The sequence below is a fragment of the Dioscorea cayenensis genome, chromosome 8 (genome assembly GCF_009730915.1).
Source record: "Dioscorea cayenensis subsp. rotundata cultivar TDr96_F1 chromosome 8, TDr96_F1_v2_PseudoChromosome.rev07_lg8_w22 25.fasta, whole genome shotgun sequence".
Taxonomy (NCBI): Eukaryota; Viridiplantae; Streptophyta; class Magnoliopsida; order Dioscoreales; family Dioscoreaceae; genus Dioscorea; species Dioscorea cayenensis.
The window spans coordinates 20,699,068-20,717,103 of NC_052478.1; the positions used below are offsets into that span (position 1 = coordinate 20,699,068).

Consider the following 18,036-nt stretch of genomic DNA (forward strand, 5'->3'; position numbering starts at 1 on the left):
AAACACTACATTCTTAAGATATGCTTGTGTATGTTCATATGCTTTGGTATGCGTAGTTATTCGGTATACTCTTAGGCGATTGTGACTTTCTCATTGTTGTAAATGTTGAATTAGTTCTATATATTATTTGAGTTTTGTTTGAGAAAGGATTCTAGAATAATGAATTATCCTTGCATTTGATGGTTGTTTTTCTTAAGGACAAGAAATGATACAAGCATAGGGGAACTTGATAAGTACTAAAGTTATAGTATACTTTTTAATAGATTTAGGTTTCATTTCTTAGTTGATCATGCATCATTCCCCATGCTTTTTAATTGAATTTTACTTTTCTAGTTAAAGTTACTACTCTTTAACAGTTTGCATGTAGATTAGTGGAGTTTGGCCTTTATTAGATGAGGAAGAAAAAGAGGAAAGCTATTGGACGATGAAGGAGAACAACCAAGATCCAATAAGAAATGTGGGTGACCCGTGATAGTTGTGACACACCCCTTACATGTGTCCACAAGTGCATGGGTCCCTCAAGTAATAAAGTATACCCTACTGGGATTGGATAGTTGAATCCACAGTGAACAAGAGTATTAGTAATAGCAAATTCTAAGTTATCTAGTCAAATGATCAAGAATGTGATTTGATGAACTAATTCATGAAAAGATGAATATCACAAACAAGAGAGCAAAAGTAAAATGAGGAGTAGTCTCAATCAATGAAAATGAGGTATTCGGGAAATGCTCCCCCTAGGATTCAAACACTAAGCACAAGATTCACAAAGTGTTCCTAAACCGAGTTAATTAAGTCATGAAAATCCAAAGATAATCAGATCCTACCTCCAAATCACCGATACTAGTCCCCTACGAGGTCCCGGTGAAGAAATATCTCAATTCAACACCTTACACCACATATGACCGCATAGTACTCTAGGGATTCCAAAAGATATATCCGATTTATAAGAATAGACTTAGCCCTACTTCTAGGTGAAAGGTCCCTAACCCCCTACGAGGTCCTGGTGGAGAACTCTCTCAACACCTCACACCATATATGGTTGCTTGAAGCCTAGGGAATATAGAGATAGAATATACTAATTGAAGGGGATAGGGGACGCTCTACTATCTCATGACTCACCCTTTCAGCCCTCTTCAATCTTGAGGTTCTAACCCTAATGGAAACCTCTCTCTCACCAAGGTGAATGAATCAATGTAAACCAATCAATCAATAGATCAACAAATCAAGGAAGCATTAAGAACACAAGATTAAAACTCAACTAAACTCGGATTAAAAGGAAAACACAGTGTAAATCATTACAAAGAATAGAATCTTAGGGTTCACATGCCCAAATACTCTCTAGGGTTTAGCTCTCCATGGAGCAAGTTACAAAACAAATAATAATGTGAAAATCTATAAAAGCCATGGAAAAAAACCCGCTTAAATCCGTGATAATGGCCTTGATGGGTAGTTTCAATGTCTTGATGGATTCCTCTCCAAAGCTAGGGTCTCCGATGGCTTCCTTAATGCTATGACAGAGGGGAAATCAATCAAAGTTGGTGAAGAAACATTCCCGAAGTCACAAAGAACTCCTTCCAAACCCTAGACACCTTGCCTCTCAAAAACCATGAAAAAGTCCCCCAAAAATCAGACATAGCGGACTTTTATAATAAAAAACCCTTGCCTATCACGTGTTGCCACACGCTCGTGTGGCTGCAAATTTTTCCACACGGCGTGTGAGTAATTACTACAATAACTTACTGCAGTACTTTCGTGCCCAATGCTTCCAAAACTCTTCTTCTGAGGCCACATACTTGTGTGGTAGATCATGTAGTTTCTTGTCGACTAAATGCCATTGGGAGGACTCATGAAATCTTTACACAAGTCGGGAAATGAAGATGTGACTTCCTTTGTGCTCGCCCAACTCACAAATTAACTTGAAACTCTTTTCGGAAGTTGGCACACACCCCCATGTGAATGAGAACCTGCTTGTGTCTTGATCCTTATGTCTGCACAAAAGTCTCCCAAATTGTGCCTTGATGACCTATCTTTGCTTCATTTTCTCTCTAAAAACCTTTACAACCCTATTTGCACAAAGTAACACCAAATACAATTTATGAGACATAAAACATGATAGAAATGATACTCAATGCATGTAAAATATATAAAGAAATATGTTCACTCAAGCATTTATCAAGCTGCCACACCCATGGGATCATGGTACAAAAATTCTAAAGACTCAAATTTTAGAAAGAAGCACGACCCACCCATGCTAGCTAACATGGTCATGGATCTTAGTTGTCAACTCAACCCTAATTTAACCCTTCTCCATATAAGGCCAAGAAAAGATTCTATTTTTTTAATATCAGAAGGTAGTGGTGGAAAAAGTGGGGAGGTTGAAGAACTGAACAAAAGGAGAGTGATCGAGGATCAAGCAAGGGTTTCCATGGATTGGAAAGCAAGCCAAGCAATGCTTTTGTGAAGGGTCTAGAGTTTACTATTTTTGTTTCTTTTATTTTTGTTTGTTCATGATGGTTGCTTGCCACAAGTTCATGGTTCATCAAGTAATAACTTGTGCAAAAACACGAGGATCATATTTGACAGAATCAAGGAAGTACTATTACTCACTCTTTACCAATTATCTAACTTAAACAAATTGAAAGTGTTTTGACTCTAAACTAGCAAAACAAATGTAAAAATGGAGGCTCAACCCTCAAACTTTTGTTTTGTAGGGAGTGAAATCAATGGGAGATGATGGCCCTCAAATATAGATCCCCTTAAGACTACTAGTATCATCTAGAAAGTTAGTTTGGTATTGCAAAGTTATGTTTGGGATCCCAAGATCTCTAAGATAAACTAACCTAAACACCTTCATGATTAGCTCCTAATCCCATACGAGAGTCAGTTTAAAGAAATTCATAACTGACTCTGCTATGATTACATTATGTTCTATGATTTCCTAACATAGGGAGTTCCCTAAAATGGAGGGCATGCCGACACCCAAGTTCTCAATTATACCTAGATCTCAAAACCCTATTAATCTTTGTATGACCTAATGCAAAGTGAACACCTTCCTTAAATATACAATTTAAACATGAATTATGGAGTTCTTAATAATATAATTCAACGCATACAACTATCATAGATTGAATCACAAACATAATCAATGCATTAAACCAAACCAAATATTGACAAATCACATGTACATCCCAAGGTTCACCAACATCTAGTGCCCTTGCGGCTTTAAAGCTCTCATAATAAGGAAATAAAAGCAAGATTAAAGGGAAATAAAACAAACAAATCATAAAAACTCCCTTTATCTTCGAGATCCTCTTAAGTTGATGAAGTTTTCCCCTTTTTCTCCCACTAAGCTCAATGAGATGAGTGATGTAATACCCTGAACCTTTGGATACTTATTGAAAAATATATTTAGGGTATTACTACAGTTGCAGTAAGATTTTTCTACAGAGCAATTTTGGTGAGAAACCCCAAGTGGAAAGAACAAGGACCTAAATGTGAAAGTTTCTAAAAAAATTTTGGGTTAAAGAGTAATAGGAAAAGGATGGACGTGAAATGTTTCTGAAAACCAAGGACTGAAAGGTAAGGCGGTAGGGACCTTTTTAAAATACTGTGTTATAATCCGGGAACCGTTGGATAGTTTGTAAGGATCTTTTGGAAATACTATTTCATGATTCAGGGACCATTGGTGAGCTTTTGAGGGACCTTTTTTGTAAGATATTGTATTTTAAGGGATTAAACATGAATTTCGGCAGAAAACTTAAGTTGAGAAAAATCTAGAGTTTGATGGTTTCATCTTCTTTTTCTCCTTCATAGTGCTACAGTAACCCGAGGGAAAAAAATGAAAATGAAGAAATGGGAAGAAATTGGAGGTTTTTAAAGAGAGGGACGTGGACATCGTCGGAGGGAGCTCGCCGGAGAGATGGTTTGACTTAGTAAGAATTTTTGTTGGTGTATTTTTTTCATGAATGAGAGTGTATGTATGCATGTTTGTATATATGTTGGATTTGATGAAAATGATGATGGATTTGAAGAGATATTAATGAGATTGATGAAGTTGTTATTGTGAGATGATTAGATGTTGGAAAAACCTTGTATTCATGATGAATCTAGCTTGAATGGAGGATGAGATTTTCGGTTTTACTGTAGCACCGAGATTAAGATTTGGTTTGGTTAATTAAGTTGATGATTATGATGATTAAGATGATAATGATGATGGTTGGATTGGAATTGGTTGGGTTTAACCAAATTGATTTGGTTGGATCAAACCAAGTTGGAATTGATTTAGTTGAGTTGAATTGAATTGATTGAGTTGGGTTTGATTTGGTTGAGTTAGGCTTGATCAAATCAAGTTGAGTGTGGTTGGATTTGAATTGTTTGGTTAAGTTGGATTGAAGTTGATTTGGGCTTGGTTCAGGTGTTGGGCTAAGGGTTTTGGGCTGAATCAAGTTGGTTCAACAGATTTTGTGTAAGGATTAGAGTTGGTTCAAGGCTGGTTGGCTAGATTGAGGTTGGTTCAGTGAAATTGAGTTTGGTTCAGTGAATTTGAGCTTGGTTCAGTGGAATTGAGGTTGGTTCGGGTTGGTTCATAATGGTTTAGCCTAAATTGAGTTGGTCTAAGTGCAATTGGAGACCAGTTTGCTTATGCAAAGTCGGGCTTTAACTGATTGGAATGAGTGGGCCCAATTAGAGAGTCGGTTATTGATTTCTTGTATTTTCTGTTAGGTTCAATTATGTTTTTAGTTGTCATATTTATTTATTCTTATTATGTTATCCTGTTAGGTGTTGATTAGGCTTGGGAGGGAGTTCCAGGTCTAGCAAGAAATCCAAAGGAAACCAGATGAGTTGATAGTAGCTATTATTTAAATTATTGGATAATTATGATTATTTTGGAAATGATGGTTTAATTATAATTATTTGATTATTATTATTTTGAAATAATTATTTAATGGCTAGTATTTTGGAAATAATGGTTTAATTATTTCATTTTATTTTGTTTAATTGCGTATACTGTTGCAATATACTTATATTTATTATTATTTATTTGTTATTGATGTGACATGACAATCGTTTTAATACGCATGATTTTGTATAATTATACATATTTTCAAATAGTGGAAATACAGGTATATATGAGTTAATTATTTAGTTTATGTGTTTATTTTTGATGATTACATATGCTTTGACTTGGAATGATTTGTGAAACCATGTGAGCATATTAAAATGTTTTATCGGCATTGTTTGTGGAATTGGTTTTCATTCATAGTATAGGAATGGTATCATGGATCTGGACTTTATTGGTTTTATGCATTGTTATGCTTTTGACATTGGCTTTGTGGAAAATAATGTTTAATTCTGATATGAGAATACTTGTCCTGGATAAGGATCCTGTGATATGATTTATACCTATCGTATTATTGCTATATTTATTTAATGGTTTGGACGGTGACGGCTGGCTAAGGCCCGACTACTGCAGTAGTGGGTCTCCACGGGCCAGCCTTTAGAGGTGGCGTGGTGGACCTGAGTGTTGATTTCTACGAGGGCCAGTTCAGGTGGGAGCATAGAGCCCTGACTGGATATTCATCGGGTAGCCGGGGTCACCGACTGGTGAACCGATCGGGTCAACGTTAAGGACGTGAGCTCCTTGATGGCTCTGAACCTAGCCGAGGCCACGGCGAAGGTCAGAGAGGTTTCTAGACCATGTTATGCTGGGTGAGTGTTGGGTATTGCTTTATTTTGAATTTGAGATTTATGTTATTTTGGATTGTGATGAGAGGGTGAAGCCAGCTATCGCTCTTAGGAGGCAGTCCCTCACAAAATTTGTGTTTTTTGATAAAATTGAATTGATGTTGATTTCTGTTGAATTTCAGTTTCAAAAGCTCTTTAAAGTCGTATTTTTTTTTCTAAAATTCTGGTATTTGTAAAAGTTAGGAAATTATTTGAGAATTGATGTTTATATACTTTATGTACACTACACTTAATTATTTGAAATTATTGAGCCACTATCGACCAACTGAACGTGCTGTAGTTGCAGGAGTAGGACCCTAGTAGATCACTGTTCGACTATAGAGCTAGTCAGGGTTGAGTCCAAGATTGCAGTGGGTCCCATACCTTTCTTTCTATTTGTCGGTGTCGTGATATTGTAGCGGTTGTACCCGCAAATTTGAGTTATTATATTTGTTGTATTTATGTATTTAAATCCTGTAGTTGGTGTAAAGTTGTAAATTGTGATCTGTAAGTCTGATTTGGTTTTTGAGGGCGTCAATTTCCAGTTAAAAAGGAATTTTTAACCGATTGGTGCCACATTTACCTCGGTAGAAGGGGTGGGTGTGACAAGTGATGCCGTGTTTGATCTTTCCTAGTGGCCTAACTTGATGCTTAGTTGTTGGCTTGATCTTTCCTGATGCTCCTAGAAATCCCTTTCAAATTGCTTCCAAAGTGTCACACAAGGAGTGGCCATAAGATGGATGATTAGCTCAATCTCAAACCTTAGAGTTGGGCTTTTATAGCCCATAAATCAAGCATATGTGAGGTTTCTTGTGTAGTGTGCATAAATTGCTCACATAGTTCCTAGAATGCTCCTTGCATCCTCCGAGTGGGCGCATCAATGCTTGCATGCCTTTTAGCTCGTTCAATGTGGCGTTCTGTGGCAGCTACATAAAATTCCATGGGGTACTATAGTAGAGCGCTATAGTGAACTGCTATAGTAGCTCTCTTTAAAACTTACCCATTTTGCCTCAAAAACACTCTGCAATGCATTTGATAAGTTTCTAAATACACTATATTTTTTAAATATATTTTACTCACTTTTATGCAAATTTCATGACTCTGATGCTCGTTTATGCCATTTTTTGTGTTATACTTGTTTTAGGACATCGAAAGACCACTTTGAGTGCGGACAAATGTTTTTGATGTGTTTCGGAGGATAAATCATTCATATTTAAAGCTCACACATGCCCCCAATCACCGGACTAGAAAGAGGTGGAGTTTAAATCAAAGATTACTATAGCGATACTGTAGTAGTAATGTAGTACCCGCATGCGGCCCGTACGCCGCTTGTACACCTTGTCCAGAACTCGTGTGGCCCCCGTGTGACCACATGACACCTATGCAAGTTTGGAAGAATCCTGTGCGGCAACATGGTGCTTGCACGTGATGTGGGCTGACTAAACCCTGATCTTTTAAGACTGATTTGACACCTATGCGGCCCTCATATAGCCGCACGCCTACCCATACACCTGGGCAACTATTTAAGTTTCGTTTAAGGTTTTTACAAGGAAGTTTAGCTACCACGCATCTCCAAGTACTCCTAGGGCACAAATCCATTGGAGAATGCCGATTCAAGGAAGAATCGAGGGCACAAGAGGGTATAACACAAGGAGAACATCAAGGAGCTTGATGTTCTCATCACCACCATTAGTCGACAAAATAGGAGGTTTTCAATGAACCTCTTCATTGACTATTTGTATCTCTTTCTTATACTTCTTTTGATGTTGAACTAAACTCCCAAGGCCACCGGGCTCTAGTAAACCTTGGGAGAAAACTTGTATGCATGATGCTTTACTTTCTAATTGATTGTTGGCATGTTTCTTGTTTTGGTTTCAATCTATTATCTTAATGTTAAATCTACTATGGATGGATTCTGTAGGTTTTGATTCTTGAATGATACCGTAGAGCGGGATTCTTGTATGTATCAGGTTACATAATGATTGAAGGGGGATTCATTGTATCGGCATGCCGGAGGCTCTAGGTGTAGGTAGCCCCCCCTGAGCATTAGGGATAACCCTATCCAAGAGAGCATTGGGGCTTCCCTAGCCAAGATTTCTTGCACCCAACCAAAGACTAAATCATACTTTATTTCCCAAATTCATTCATGCCTATCCTTCTCCCGAGGGGATCCTTGCATGAGGACTTTCCTTCTCATTGGTATTTGTTATCTTTAATTGTGAGTGGTATGCTTTAGCTCATTTATCTATTTTCTTACCTTACAATCAATAACCATCTCTGTTTGGTAGATTAGATAGTGTAGTTGAAGAGGAAGTAATAGTAGCTTTTGGGACCTTAGGGAATATGATCCTCTCGTGTTTGCGTGAGATGATCATTACTTAACGACCCATGCACTTACAGCCGGGGAGCGGTGTGTTCATTTTCATATGACACGCGCGCTCACCATTAGTGTTCTCAAGCCTCAATCGCCATTCCATGCACTGTAGATGAGAATATACCGAATTGAGCCTAAAATGGGCATTGATTCATAAAAGGGCATGTAAAGTGTATAGAATAATATTATAAAAACATGCACCTTTAGACACTCATCAGTGCAATGTTTATTTTGAGTATTATTTGCTATAAATGGAACATGAGAGTGTAGATCATTTTGTTTTAGAACTAGGATTAGTCCAACATTTATTTAGCTGACTATGAGCTGACTTTTATTTTTGTTGTAATATTTAATTTTTCTTTGATTAAATTTTATGATTCTTATTGTTTGTGAATGTGTTGGATTCCATGTTTTCATGATTTTAGACATCGAAGGAAGAGCCAAAATGTGAACTAAGATGTTGGAAACCCTGAATTTTAACATCAAACCCTACTTAGGATTTCTTAAGAAAAACTATCCATCATCAACAAGAATAGGGATCAATCTCTAGAAGATTGTTTTTATAAAAAGTCTAAAATACCCTCGACTATGTTAATAATAGAGGGGTATCGTTTGTAATATTAAACCTGTTAAAGGAATGAGGACACACTGTAAGATTTGCCAAATCTTATTATGTGCCTTTTGTGCTAATCTTAAGTTACAAGTGGAAGTACCAAGTGATTCTTTACTTCTGCCAGTAACTAAAGTAGGTTATAAAACTCTTACACATGAATAGGCAAAAAGAATTGTGGAATTAGGAGAAGAAGTAAAGAGTCTCTCAGAACAATTGATAGTGATAAAAGCCAAAACACTTGCAGATGAATTTTCAACACTAAACTCCACAAAAAGCGGCAAGACTGCTTAGAAGAACAAGTGTGTATCACCTCTATTCCTAAAATTGATAAACCATCTCTTTATTCTTTAGCAACCATAGTAAATAACCTGTTAAACTTCACATCTATCATAGAAATTTGTGAAAAATCGTATCATGTTAGAACAATTCTAGATACAGGGGCTTCTAAGTGTTGCATTACTGATAGTGCTTTGCCTAAGAGTTGATATGAACAATGATAAATATTTTCCATAATATTCTTCGATGGTAGCACAAGACTAACATGGAATTATTTGAAAATTGCCATAAAAGGGGATAATTGAGGAGGTTCATGCTAAATATTAATAAAAATAGTAGTAAATCACAATAATATCTTAAAGTGGAGGGTTATATGAAAATACGCATATTCTTTATCGATTATTTTTTATGTGCGTGTCTTTTATTTATAGTTATATGGAAATATTTCTTATTGTCTATTTAATCTCAAAAATGAATGTCTATAAAAACTAATATATATATATATATATATATACACCCCCTCCTACCAAATTACTCCGCTATTATGTATAAAATTTAACAAAAACTATTAAAATCATAAAACAAAAATACCTTAAAATAAAACCAATATTTCTTGAAATTTTATTGTGGATTTATTAGGACTACCAAATTATGACTCTTATTTCTATTTTTTTAATACCAAAATATGATAATTTAATGAATTTCATATTGGTCATATACCAATGTTGACAGTTTCACCCCTTTCAGGGGTCAAATAAATACTAAAGACATAAATACACAAATAAAGACAGGATAATCCCCCAAAAAAAAAAATTCTCAGATATCTTGAAAGTTATATAAAAAACCTCTTGAAAAAGAAAACCTATTAAATAAGAAAAAAAATTTAGGCAAATTAAATACCAACTCTTCTGGATGAAAAATTTTATATGATTTGATAGTGTTCAAGCATCACAGTAACCAAGAAAATGAAAATAAAATAAAATCCGTTCTAATTTTACCAGGATAATTCTGTTCAGTCATGCTTGTAAGTAGGTTCATACATGCATATATGACCTAAATATATTAACTTTCTAACAAGAAATTATTATCATAGATAAATTATACAGAAAAAAAAACATAGAGGTATCAGTCTATATCTGACAAACTAATTCTGCAAGTAATCCACAAAAAAGAGAAAACATAATTATGATGAAAAATACAAGAACCGAAAAGGAAAAAAAATAAAAAGAAATAATGTGAACTTGCAACATTGAAGCCCAAATTTGCAGCTTTCCTACCAATGGTTACCTGCTTGAGCTCAATAAGCATGAATTTTAAGTACATTGCTCACTGGAAAATGAAAATGGATGTCACACCAAAATGAGATGGATCGTTCATGCAGAGCCCAAAAATAAAGACCACAAACATTGGCCAAATGATTGAATATGTTTAACTAAAATTTAAACTTTTTTTTCCATAATTTAACCAGAAGATGTGGCTTCATGACTGACACTTGTTTGGAGCTCTATATAAGCTGTGCTTTACGAAGGTCTGACACTACACTACGATCTTCTCGCCCTCTTTCATTGTACAGCACCTGGAGAAAGCATGGGGTTTAGTTAGAAGTACTTAGAAGTTTTTATACGAAAAAAACTACAATAGTGTTTGGCCTATAGGATCTGAAGGAATTTGGAACTCATGTAACTCTAAATCTAGATCAAAACCTTGTTTAAGTATTTGATTAAAGAAATGTGACGAAGATGCTGCATCTGCAAATCTAGGTTTAGTGTTAAAATGTGGGATTTCAACTTGCCATAAATCAAGATCCATACACTAGAAATCTTTGGTCTCTATATAATGCTAACCATGTGAATGGTGCCAGGAGAGAACTCATGCTTGTACTGGGTGCATTGCACAAAACTGTTGGAAGAGCATCATATCACAATAAAAATACAACTACAACATTCACCTTCCAAGACACTGTTACATGGCACATATCCAAATGGTTTTAGTGCAATGCACCCAGTGTAGGCTAAAAATTTCCTTGGGAGAGTGAATCTTTGTCTAGGGGATACCTTATCGATGATACCATATTCAACTGCTTCACTGGGACTGAAGTATTTTGGTCGCCAGATGTCTTCCTCAATCTGCTCCTTAGATTTTCCTATATGCTTCGAGTATAGGGCAACCTAGCAAATGCCAATGGGTTAGCTACTATAATAGTACTGAGATATGAATTCTTATCAAATTTAGAAAAACTTACATGAATGAGACTTATTATCAATTTTTACTGGTACTTACCAATTCATTCTTCACATTTTTTATTTCTTTCCTTGCAAGATCCACGTCTGTGGCTTGTCCTTGGAATCTAGCAATCGGCTGCATATTGAAAAAAAGAAACAGTATGTTACCCCGTATCATTGACTGTGAACGACATGTAATAAATAGCATTAGGTCCTGAAAATTTACACTAAAGAGTATAAAAGCAAATGCACCTGTTTAATCATAATGGTGGATTATGGAAGAGAAGCTCGATTTCCTTTAGCACCAGCAGCCAAAAGTAGAGCTGCTTCTCCCCAAGCATTGCCCACTCACAGTGTGAAAATTGGGGGCTTAACATATCTGTAATTTGGGATAAAACCATAGTTCTCATTTACTTACCAACTAGGAAATAAACAAACATCTTTTATTCATCTTTAAAGTAGACTCGTCTCCCAACTTAAATATCAAAGAATTACAGGAATAAATCATATTTGAAAAGAATAATTGGGGAACATGAATGAAATGCTACAAGTAGGTGCTGATGACAAAATTATGCTAGGCCAACTCAGTTTGCCTATAATATACGAGAAAACCTCTCCAATAAATGCAACTTAGACAGAAACATGAAGGAAAGGGAAGATCCGAGACGTGACATGATGCATCTCTATTTACAGATAGCAATTCGTGGTAAGAGTCACATTCAGAATCAAAAACACGTGAAAATGGGAAGAAACTAACCTCATGACATCATAGATTGCAAAAGCCTCTGTCTCATAACCCAACTTTTCTCCACCCTGAAAGAGATAATAAAAGACTACATATTAAATCTAGAAAGGTCATGACTCATTAGAAGATGCAGTATAGTGTGCTTGGAAACAAATCTTGCAGTAACAAATGAACGAAACGAAACATATTTTTCACAAGCTCATGCACATACATAAAATAAATCAAAACTTTCATAAAGTTTCGTTGTAAGTCGGACATGCCAATAACAACACCAGCAATACAGATCAAGTGACTGTACAGATTAATAAGGCTAATAACTCCTTGGGGAAAGCTGCTGATCGAATAGAATAGGCCACATAAAGCACATATCGCATAAGATATGGATTAATGTGAATTAATATGAATTATGGGCAATATTGCGGTAGTATTCAAGAAGAACATATAAGTCTTTATGTTCAATGATATTTAATATTTAGAAGGAAACAATTACAGCTACTCTTCAACACATTGTTGAGTCATTTGCATTTTTACAACACCTAAATTATACAAGAGAGGCGCATGCAGAGATATGGCTTTAAGAACCTGTTATTACTCTAATATGAAAAATACCATCAACTCAAAAATTTATTAGAAGACAATTGATGGTAGTTCAGCACTAAAAGGAGTAAGTTGGCAAAAGAAAAATACAAAAATGACTCAGTAATGTTGCAGTTTTTTCTTTTTATAATCAAAATCTAATTACATTTGAAAACAAGAACACTGACATAACAAGCGAAATCATATTTAATTAAATTTGAATGTGGCATTAGCCATATGCTTTTTGAGAAGGAAGGAAGGGGGTTGGGTTTAACAATTTCAATGCCCTAATTTGTTTTCTTAAATCAAATTATTTCATGCTTCCATTCTTACCAGTAGGAGAAAATTGTACAATGTCTCAAGACCACAAACTCTTGAAATGAAACCATTATATGTAACACAGAGCAAAAGAACAAATGGGAATTCTAACCTTGGTCATGCCAGTGGAATTTATGTACAAGTAAATTGGCTTTTTCTCGGCCTTTCATACATCAAGATAAAGAAACTCTGCTAGGATCAGCTCTGTAACTGAGGGCACAAGGGACATACCCAAGTACACAATCCTGTTCTTATACAAGTCAGATGCCAGTTCTGGAGGTTGTTGTTCCCATGCATTTCCTCTCATAAATGGTATGACCTGTTAGTCAAAAGAATTACAAGAAAAATATTATGAACACGCAATGCAGGCTACTACAATAAAATACTTGTTCCTCAAAATTCATACAACAAAAAATATTCTGCTTCAATAATATAGTTCTCAAGTGAAGCTTTATTTCAACCAACTGTTTACATCACTAATAAGACAAGGTAATCATGTTGAACCCAATAAGAAATGCAGTTCATGACCACATTACTGTGGAAAAAAATTCTGAAACTGCTTGGTAACAGCTAGACTAACCATGTTAAGACATCCAACAAAATTGGGTCAGGAATTAAATAGTCCTTTTGGAAATCAATTTTTACTCCATAAAATTCTAATACCCCCCACAGAGCCCAAAAAACTTGTTTCATTGCCAAGAGAGAATCAATGAAACTGAGATACTTATTTTCTCTTTCAGACTCTAATTCAAAATCAACAATGGTTTTATATAATAAATTTCTCTCCTTTCTTTCCTTGAAGAACACATTGCAGCATGCCTATCTCATATCCCCGAAGTTCTATCATCCAAAATACAATAAAATCCAAAGCATTTCACCTTAAATCTAATCACTTCGATTACAACACCTAAAGCCTTAATGAAACTCATCAGCAACACAAAGAAAATGCAATAATAATTTCAAAAACAAAAAATGCAATCCATCTTCAAAACCCTAACCATCAGAAACACATCAATTCAACAATCCACAACCCTAAAAGTCAGTTGAAAACGTTACCGTAGTGACAACGCCGCGCTTGCCACGGGAGCCAGGTGGGGAAGGTCGGGGGGTGTTGCAGGTTGTCTGCAACCTCCCAGCTAAACCTGCAATTTAGACTCACAAACCACAAGATCCAACACCACAAACATGAAATTGCATAGAAATGATGAAAAGAGACAGATAATTGGGAGATCAGAGGCGGGAGCCTGGAGATCTAACCCTAGTACAATCACAAAACATGAGAGAAAAGGAAAGGTAATTGAGAGAAGACTCAGTTCGAATGTCCCCCGTACTTCATAGAAGGCCTTACTTATAACCTGAGGGTAGTAATGACTTTTCCACTCACTAGTCATGGAATTACTCTTTTGCCATCAATCTCTTGTGTTCCTTCCCCTGCCATTCCTCACTGAACTGCAACATTTCTCCCCTGCTTCAAATAATCCTTGTCCTCAAGGATTTGCAGCACAAAAAACAGGAAATTTGGCTTGCACATCATCATAAAATTCCCATGTTGCTTCCTCCGGCAGAGAACCAGACCATTGAATTAATAACTTGACTGTAGCCTTATGAGCTCTTTTCGCCAGTTGCCTGTCCAGAATTGCCACTGGAGTCCTTTCCACCCTATCTATTCCCTTGAGACAATCCGGCCAATCAACAGTTGCTTCATTATCCCCAACCTTCTTCTTGAGCTGTGACACATGAAAAACATTGTGGATTTTCGCCGAGTCCGGCAATTGAACCCGATATGCGACCTTTCCAATTTTTTCTGTCACCAGATATGGGCCAAAGTACTTAGCGGAAAGTTTGAAATTCTTCCTTTGAGCCACTGACAACTGCTTATAGGGTTGTAATTTGATGTAAACTGCATCTCCTACCACAAATTCCTCGGTCGATCCGTGCTTATCCACCAATTGCTTCATTCTGTTCCTAGCTTTGGCAAGATTCTCCTTCAGATCCTTCTGAATGGTGTCCCCTAGCCAAGAAACTCCTATCGAAAGCAACTCAAACTTGAATTAGCCGCTTGATATGGCGTATGCATAGGTGCCCCCGACCATATACAATTTCAAATGGGCTTGCCTTAATAGAGGAATGATGATCGGTGTTGTACCACCATTCAGTGAGAGGCAACCACCTTAACCACTCCTTGGGTTTCTCTCCTGTCATGCATCGTAAGTATTGTTCCAAGCACCTATTAACCACCTCCGTCTGGCCGTCGGACTGTGGGTGATAGGCAACGAAAAAAATTCAACTGCACTCCCTTTGTAGCCGAAACAATTCACGCCAGAATTTGCTTACAAAAACTGGATCACGGTCACTTACTATAGATTTTGGAAGTCCATGTAACCGATAGATGTGATCAAGGAACAATTGAGCTACCTCCATTACAGTATAAGGATGTGCTAGGGCTATAAAGTGGGCATACTTGCTCATGCGGTCAACCACAACTAATATCGTGTCCTTCCCAGCAGATTTTGGTAACCCCCAACAAAATCCATACTAATTTCCTCCTGCATTCCTTCCGCACGTGCAATGGCTCGCAGAGTCCAAAGTAGGGCTGAATTTTCAGCCTTGTTCTTCTGGCATATATCACATTGTTGGATAAAAGTTTTAATATCATTCTTCATGCCCCCGCCAATAGAAGTAGTCTCCAAGCCTCCGTTTAGTAACTTGAATACCGGAGTGTCCCCCCATGAAGCTTGCATGAAACTCTTTTATAAGCAGTTGTCTTAGTTGGTGATTATTGCCCACAACCAGTCGTCCCTTCTTCTTTAATTGATTCTGACTCCAAGTGTAACCTGATGTGCTATTTGGATCCAGTTGGAGCTGAGAGATTAATTCCTGTAGCGATGGGTCTTCTTGCCAGCTTGCTTGGACCTGTTGCCATATCTCTGAAGTCACTGCCGATAAGGCTGATAAATTAGGCCTGCGTGACAATGCATCAGCAACCAAATTATCACATCCCTTCTTATACAAGACCTCGAAGTCATAGCCAAGTAACTTAGCCAGCCACTTTTGCTGACTAGGTGTTGTAATTCTTTGTTCGAGTAGAAATTTCAAGCTATGGTGATCTGTTTTGATTTTAAAATGTCTTCCCAACAGGTAGGGCCTCCACTTCTGTATAGCCATCACAATAGCCAACATTTCCTTTTCATACACTGATAAAGCCTTGTGTTTCTCTGATAATGCCTTACTCAGATAAGCAATAGGTCTCCCCTTTTGCATCAGTATAGCTCCTATGCCGTCGTCACAAGCATCTGTCTCAACAATAAATTCTTCATTGAAGTCAGGCAGTGCTAGTAGTGGTGCTGAACACATAACTTCCTTTAATTTCTGAAAGGCATCTGTACTGTCTGTGGTCCACTGAAAATTATTCTTCTTCAGTAGATTTGTTAGTGGCCTTGACAACACCCCGAACCCCTGTATAAATCTTCGGTAATATCCAGCGAGACCCAAGAACCCCCGTAACTCCTTAAGAGATTTGGGTATAGGCCAATTTGTAATGGCTTCCACTTTTTGGTGATCCATCTCCACTTCCTTGCAGCTGATTATATGCCCCAGGTATTCAATGCTTCTGACAGCAAAGATGCATTTACTTCTTTTGGCATACAAGTGGTTGTCCTTCAATACTTCTAACACCAACTCCAATTGACTTAAATGGGTTTCCCAGCTCTTGCTGTACACCAAGATGTCATCAAAAAAAACCAACACAAATTTTCTCAAGTATGGTCGAAAAACTTCATTCATAAGCCCTTGAAATGTAGAGGGTGCATTTGTCAAACCAAAGGGCATAACCATGAATTCATAGTGCCCTTCATGTGTTCGAAAGGCCGTCTTCTCCACATCTTCTGTTCTCATTCTGATTTGATGGTAACCGGACCGGAGGTCCCAAATCTTTAGAGAAATACTTCACTCTATTGAGTTCATCCAAAGTAGCTTCTTCAATCAAAGGAATGGGGAATTTGTCTTTGATCTGTTCTATCATTAATTGCCTCGATAGTCTACACACATTCGCCATGTATTATCCTTCTTTTTGACCAATACAACTCGATGCTCTGAAAATGGACTTGAACTTGGTCTGATGACTCCTTTGCTAAGCATCTCAGCAATCAGTTCTTCCATAATTGTCTTCTGAAATGCAGGGTAGCGGTAGGGTCTCACACTAATCGGATCCGTACCTTCCTTCAAAGTGATGCGATGATCATGCTTCCTTTCGGGAGGTAAGACATTTATCTCCTGAAAGATAACCGCGTATTTCATCAATAATTGCTCCAAGTCATACTGCTGTTGTGACTGTAGCCCTTCTTCATTGCCTTCATTAATAACTTGCCAGTTATCATCTTCTGGCTCCACTACCAATGAGCATAGGTGAATGCTGCACAATTCAGTAGGTAACTGCATGGCCTTGGCTAGTGATCTGCCCTGCATCAACTGCAACCTAGGGGCTGGAGATCCCCTAAGAACCACTTTTTTCCTGCCCACTGAGAACTCCATTCTTAATATTCTGAAATCCCATAGAATTGGACCTAGTAATACCAACCATTGGATTCCTAGAACCATCTGGCAATCTTGTAACGGTAACACCATAAAGTCTGCTTGGAATTCAACCCCTTGCATTCTCCATTTCACGCCCACACATGTTTTGTCACATTGGATCATATTCCCGTCGGCCACCATAACTATGACTGGGGTGCTGTTCATCATTTCACAACTCAGGACCCTTGCAGTGTAAGAATCCAGGAAGTTATGTGTACTCCCAGAGTCAATAAGGATACTAACCTTCTGTCCCGCCAAAGAGCCACTAACTCTCATTGTGTTATAATTGATTAGTGAAGGAACCCCCGCTAGAGCATGTAATGAAATAATTGGTGCAGCTCCTACGTCTTCACCTTCCTCTAACTCCACTAATTCAGCCACAGTTGCTGGTGTCTCTCCTTCAATCTCTTCATCTGCACACACTTCTAACCCAAAGATCTGTTTCATTTTGCAACGATGCCCTGGTACAAACTTCTCATCGCACCAATAACATAGACCTTTACTCCTTTTCTCCTCCAACTCCTTACTTGACAGCTGCTTATATGGTTTTGCAGTAGTGTTTCGATTTCCCACTACACCTTCTTTTTCCCAAGTCAGTCTATTATGTTCCGATTGC

The 18,036-nt window shown here is 37.3% G+C and overlaps 1 pseudogene; it reads right to left on the bottom strand.

Annotated features, from left to right (window-relative positions):
- Positions 1-10,164: 10,164 nt before the first annotated feature.
- LOC120267374 lies at positions 10,165-14,806 on the bottom strand (annotated as a pseudogene).
- Positions 14,807-18,036: the final 3,230 nt, after the last annotated feature.